The sequence below is a fragment of the Schistocerca americana genome, chromosome 4, assembly GCF_021461395.2.
Source record: "Schistocerca americana isolate TAMUIC-IGC-003095 chromosome 4, iqSchAmer2.1, whole genome shotgun sequence".
NCBI classification, from domain to species: domain Eukaryota; kingdom Metazoa; phylum Arthropoda; class Insecta; order Orthoptera; family Acrididae; genus Schistocerca; species Schistocerca americana.
The window spans coordinates 427,481,601-427,488,677 of NC_060122.1; the positions used below are offsets into that span (position 1 = coordinate 427,481,601).

The 7,077-nt window shown below is 40.7% G+C and overlaps 1 pseudogene; it reads right to left on the reverse strand.

The window, feature by feature from the left end:
• Positions 1-4,813: 4,813 nt before the first annotated feature.
• LOC124614295 lies at positions 4,814-4,931 on the reverse strand (annotated as a pseudogene).
• Positions 4,932-7,077: the final 2,146 nt, after the last annotated feature.

A 7,077-nucleotide genomic window follows, 5' to 3' on the forward strand; every position in this document is an offset into this window, starting at 1 on the left:
GGCCGTGGTAGATACGAAGTGCTCACAGTGGCGCCTGCTGAGGAGCGTGGCAGGGGGTGGGGGGGGCTTGGGGACAGTGGGGACAGTTGCCCCTAGTGAGGACTCATTTAGTTCGCGGATATGAAAAACTATTTGTAACCGCTGAGTCTGGATTTTTATGACTTAAAATGCTGCGAAAATTATCTCTAAACTGGCCTGAAAATATCCACAAAACGACGTAAAAATGGTATGAAAAATATGTAAAGTGACTTATAAAATAAAATAGACTAATGAGGAGCTTTGTAAGAAGTGGGAACAGAAGTTACAAAAAAGATAATTTAAAAGCACTATTTTTTTTTATCAAGTCTCATTCTTTGAAGCTGTATGAAAATTGTTCTACAACCATCTTACAACTATTGTAGTGTGTTTGCGAAAGTAAGGTACATCTGTAGACGGACAACACGTGCTTGTAATGAGAAAATCTTCCAACATTTGCTCAAACAAATGGAGAATGCAGTTTCATATTTTCCTTTAGTTTCAAAAACGAATCTAAAGAATCGACACGCATATACCGATATTTCACAAATAGACATTACCTTTGATATAATATCGGTACGAAACATCGATATTTTTGTTTCAATAGCCATACCTTCTAAGAGTTAACAACCGTAAGTGATACAACAATGAAAATAAGTAGATGAACTATCGATTCATTTTCATACTGTACGAGCACATTCTTCAGTAACAATGTTACATTTCTCCTAGAGGCACATGCATTATTTCTTCTTGCCAACATTAAAAGAACGAACTGTTGTGTCATAAATGAACGCTGAACACAAACACTTAAAACTGAAGTAAAATGTTAAAAATGGCATGAACATTGAAAACTTAATGCCGTGGCTACGTTTGGGGAACTATCCACACGCTCGCGAGTGCACTTCTTTGTTCTGCAGAAGCAAGCATGACAGACGTAGAGGTTGTGTCGGCCATAACCTTTGGCTTAACCTATCTTCATTATAAAAAAAAAAAAAAAAAAAAAATCGGAAAGAAAACTAAAAATACGGCAAAGAAGATGGTGGATGTTAAAAATTCATAGAAACCGTACCAGGTAATTGTTAATTGTATCTATGATCATTATATAGTATGTCATGTGTATTAGGCCTTGACTGCAGAGAATTTATGGAAGAAAAATGTAGTGAGCTTCTTCATGAACCATCTGGACAGTTTGATAACTTCTGCAGTATGAGCTACGCTAATTTTGAATATTTGCTGAATGAAATTTCACCTATGATTTAAAAGAAAAATACAGACTTCACAGAAGCTATACCAGCTAAATATCGTCCGGCAATAACACTAAAATATTTAGCATCTGGAGACAGTTACAAAAGTCTACGCTATTTGTTTAAAGTATACACCCAGACAATATCAAAAATTATACCTGAAGTCTTCCAAGCTATGAATAGCGTTCTGAAAGATGACATAAAGGCAATGTGAAACATGTTTGATATTTTGTTTTTAATATTTTTTATTAGTTTAAAGAGCTAGGTGTACAAAAATATTAATCAGTGTTCTGTAGAATAGTTATTACTTATGCACTAGTATCATGCTGCTGAAGGGTTGGATTCGGTTCAGTAAATAGTTATGTTGTCATCTCTATTTCGAGGATGTGGTGATAGTAATGGAGTGGAGGATCTTTCAGAATTGGAGATGGGATTGATAGTCATGATTTGGGGTGTAAGGTTCAGAAAATGACGTTTGAACACGTGCTGAGCGGTTTGGTACTACTATATATCCACTTGACACTGATGATGGTCTAGAATATCAAAATGAATTATGAGAGGATGGTGTTTCACACGAAAATAACCTCTAATTCTTTTGATAAATAAACCATCTATTTCATACATCATTAACTTCCTGTCGTCTTGAGGAAGCTCCCGCATATTTTTGGCTAATAGCTTAGCATACAGATCACATTCATCATCTTCAGCATTTGCACATGATGGACGTTGACTAAGCACATTCGCTAATTGACCAAATGCTGTGGCCATTTGCTGTTCCTCTATATTCGAAGCAGTGTGACGACGAAATTTCTCCTTAGATTTACTTGTAGATGGTGAAGAAACCGTTGATGCGGGAGTCGAGGAACCCGCCACCCTGTTATAATTTCCTGTCTCCTCGGCTTCATCCACCGTTTCTTCGTCAGCTGTTTCTGATGATCTTGATTGCTGCAAAAATTTGATTTTATTAATAATACGGTACGAAGGAATTATTTCAAATTTTAATTATTATTTTAACATTATCATTTCAGATGCCCTCTACAGCGGAAGACTGGATTAATATAGAAAGGGGATACAGCAGTAAATGTGGGACCATTGGATGGCAAACATATAGTTATCGAGTGTCCGCCTCATAGTGGACCTGAATATTTCAACTACAAGAAAACTTTCAGTATAGTGCTTTTGGAATTTGTCGATAGCAATTATAACTTTATATTTGTTGACATAGGATGTCAAGGGAGGATTAGCGACGGTGGTGTTTTTAACAATTCATTATTATGGCAAAGAATCTGCAGAAACCAAATGAACTTCCCCACACCATGCCCACTTCATGGATCTAATAACAACGTAAACATGCCATACGTATTTTTAGCAGATGGTGCCTTTGCTCTCAGTATGCATGTTATGAAGCCTTACCCTGGACATCATGAGATTGGATCGCCAAAAAGAATATTTAACGAATAGTTATCTAGAACTCGCGTTGGAGTGAAGACTACTTTTGGCACTTTAACTTAAGTGTTCAGAATTTTTGGAAGACCTATTAATTTAGACTTAGAAACTGTGAAAGAAATTACTATGACCAGTGTGCTACTACATAACTTTCTCACAAAAAGTAGATCTTCTTCAGAAAGATATATTCCCCCTGGAACTTTGGATGTATGGGATAGTAATGGAAATCTGATAACACCTGATGCATGGCGGAACATAAAAGAATATACTGTGATACAAAATTTGCCACTTTACTAAGTCTACTGACAGATGTGGAATGAATGACTGATAAACAAGTTATACTTATATGCATATGGTGTCTGTTTGCAGACACCATATCCATATAAGTATATAGTTCTGGCAACACCGGCCATGACCTTCTTCTTCTATGCGGATGCACACATATTCCCCGAACTCTTACGGGACTTGGTAAGAATGTCTTCCACGAGTAATAAGTGTGTTGGGGTGGGACACTACGAATGTAGTGTGTGGACATACAAGATGAGAATGTGGGTCTCGAGGGAGGCGTGCGGGAGATAGTCCCTGCAGGCGCGCTATCCTCTGTGCCCTCGGTGGCTCAGATGAATAGAGCGTCTGCCATATAAGTAGGAGATCGCGGGTTCGAGTCCCGGTCGGGGCACACATTTTCACCTGTCCCCGTTGATATACAGGGTTATTACAAATGATTGAAGCGATTTCACAGCTCTACAATAACTTTATTATTTGAGATATTTTCACAATGCTTTGCACACACATACAAAAACTCAAAAAGTTTTTTTAGGCATTCACAAATGTTCGATATGTGCCCCTTTAGTGATTCGGCAGACATCAAGCCGATAATCAAGTTCCTCCCACACTCGGCGCAGCATGTCCCCATCAATGAGTTCGAAAGCATCGTTGATGCGAGCTCGCAGTTCTGGCACGTTTCTTGGTAGAGGAGGTTTAAACACTGAATCTTTCACATAACCCCACAGAAAGAAATCGCATGGGGTTAAGTCGGGAGAGCCATGACATGAATTGTTGATCATGATCTCCACCACGACCGATCCATCGGTTTTCCAATCTCCTGTTTAAGAAATGCTTCTGCTTTAGCCTTTTCCGTAAGATTTTCCAAACCGTCGGCTGTGGTACGTTTAGCTCCCTGCTTGCTTTATTCGTCGACTTCCGCGGCTACGCGTGAAACTTGCCCGCACGCGTTCAAGCGTTTCTTCGCTCACTGCAGGCCGACCCGTTGATTTCCCCTTACAGAGGCATCCAGAAGCTTTAAACTGCGCATACCATCGCCGAATGGAGTTAGCAGTTGGTGGATCTTTGTTGAACTTCATCCTGAAGTGTCGTTGCACTGTTATGACTGACTGATGTGAGTGCATTTCAAGCACGACATACGCTTTCTCGGCTCCTGTCGCCATTTTGTCTCACTGCGCTCTCGAGCGCTCTGGCGGCAGAAACCTGAAGTGCGGCTTCAGCCGCACAAAACTTTATGAGTTTTTCTACGTATCTGTAGTGTGTCGTGACCATATGTCAATGAATGGAGCTATGGTGAATTTATGAAATCGCTTCAATCATTTGTAATAGCCCTGTATATCAACGCCCGTTAGCAGCCGAAAGTATTAATACAATTCTAATTTCGATAAACAAGTTCGTCGGTTCAGAAGTGAAGTGCTACCATTGACAGTTGTATTCTAGACTCCTCCAACTCATCACAGTCATCTTCTCCATGCTCACGGATGGCTCTGTGTGATACGCCTCAGGAACTTGTAACCTCAGTTCCGGATGCCACATCCCACAGACCATGTACTTCCCACGATTCCGAGCACCCCTCAGTCAACTGATGAAATTTGACGCTAAAACTAAAACTAAACTTCGCCCGAACAGGTGATGAAGACCTAACGCTGCTGACCGGCCGCCGTGTCATCCCCAGCGCATAGGCGTCACTAGATGCGGATATGGAGGGGCACGTGGTCAGCACACCGCTCTCCCGGCCGTACGTCAGTTTGCGAGAGCGGAGCCGCTACTTCTCAATCAAGTAGCTCCTCAGTTGGCCTCACAAGGGCTGAGTGCTGCCCGCTTGCCAACAGCACTCGGCAGACCGGATGGTCACCCATCCAAGTACTAGCCCAGCCCAACAGCGTTTAACTTCGGTGATCAGATGGGAACGGGTATTATCACTGCGAAAAGGCCGTTGGCTAAACTTTGACGCTGACAACCCAAATATTTAGTTCTAAGAACTCACATCATTGTTAATCATTTCTTTATCTTAAATAAAAAAAAGTCAGAAAAGTTATATCCTATGTAATCGGTTTCAATCTATAAAGAATACAGATTCGTTTCACAATAAATTTGTTGTATACTTTATAATGATTAATAATATGCATTCTACCCCAAAGAAAGTATTAGTCTTTCTCCAACTGAGACACTTTTCTTCCAGTTCGTCTCCCTTTTTTTAATGATTCGACGAAGATTTTCAGCCAGCTCCTCAAACCGCTTGCCCAAGTGGACGATCTGCCTAGGGTCGCAGTGATCCGTTCCGCAAGCGATATCGCTGCAATCGGTCTCTCGCCTCGACTCTGACACACTGTAGCGATTTCCCAAGTTGTTTCAACGTCACTGTGTCGACAAGTTATGCTATGGAAAATTAGTTACTGTGTTTACCAGCAGTCACAAATGATCCCCGTATCCCCACCGATAGACGCAAAAAATAAATTTTAAAAAAACGGGGATTTTAACTTATTAAACTTGTTTTGAAACGCTTTTATTATGAATTGCAGGTTAGTTTACACACTATATAACATTTTTCACTGCCCCCCCCCCCCCCCCCCCCCCCCCCGTCGTGGGTTCTTTATATCTTTCTAGTGTGCTTATACAATCCGTTTTGGTTTTTTATCTCTCTCTCTCTGACTCCAATCCGTTTTTCGTTTATTAGTCCTCAACTCCTTTTTTATTAATTGATTTTCTAATTTAACTTCAAGTAATTACAGCACACAATTTGTTGTGCAATTTCGATGTTTCAAATGTTGTCAATAGCACCATGGCTGATTATCATCACTCTTGCTATAAATTGTAGGAGGGTGAGTTTGATTATACGAAACGACAAGAGACTTGAGTATAACTGTACGATAATTTTATTCTGAACGTTTAGATTAAAATCTCCACTTAATATTGTGGTACATGTATATCATTCTGTTTAGAAGTGAAAAATTTTAATAATACGTCATTGTTTCGTAAATAATACAAAATCATCAGATGGAGCCCAGTGCATCGTCACTATTACTAAAATCTCTCCATCATTTCTACAGCACAAGCTTCAAAATACTAATCACTGAAAAACTGATGGGTGTATTTTGTATAATTTCTAAATATAGGTGGCAACTCCAACCTCCACTTCTCAGAATAGTTTCTGGTCGCTCAGTGACTGTGAATTGTAACGTGAAGATCTTTCTCGACGACGGCAAAGCGTAACGAAACAGAACTGCATAACTACACTAAGTAACTAGAGAAACGAATTGCAGTCCTATTGCCACACATCTACACCTACATCTACATTTATACTCCGTAAGCCACCCAACGGTGGCCACTGTCATTACCTCCCTTTTCTGTTCCAGTCGCGTATGGTTCGCGGGAAGAACGACTGCCAAAAGCCTCCGTGCGCGCTCGAATCTCTCTAATTTTGCATTCGTGATCTCTTCGGGAGATATAAGTAGGGGGAAGCAATATATTCGATACCTCTTCCAGAAACGCACCCTCTCGAAACCTGGACAGCAAGCTACACCGCCATGTAGAGCGCCTCTCTTGCAGAGTCTGCCACTTGAGTTTTATAAACTTCTCTGTAACGCTATCATGCCTACCAAATAACCCTGTGACGAAGCGCGCCGCTCTTCTTTGGATCTTCTCTATCTCCTCTGTCAACCCGACCTGGTACGGATCCCACACTGATGAGCAATACTGAAGTATAGGTCGAACGAGTGTTTTGTAAGCCACCTCCTTTGTTGATGGACTACATTTTCTAAGGACTCTCCCAATGAATCTCAACCTCGCACCCGCCTTACCAACAATTAATTTTATATGATCATTCCACTTCAAATCGTTCCATAAGCGTACTCCCAGATATTTTACAGAAGTAACTGTTACCAGTGTTTGTTCTGCTATCATATATTCATACAATAAAGGTTCCTTCTTTCTATGTATTCCCAATACATTACATTTGTCTATGTTAAGGGTCAGTTGCCACTCCCTGCACCAAGTGCCTATCCGCTGCAGGTCTGCCTGCATTTCGCTGTAATTTTCTAATGCTGCGACTTCTCTGTATACTACAATATCATCCGCGAAAAGCCGC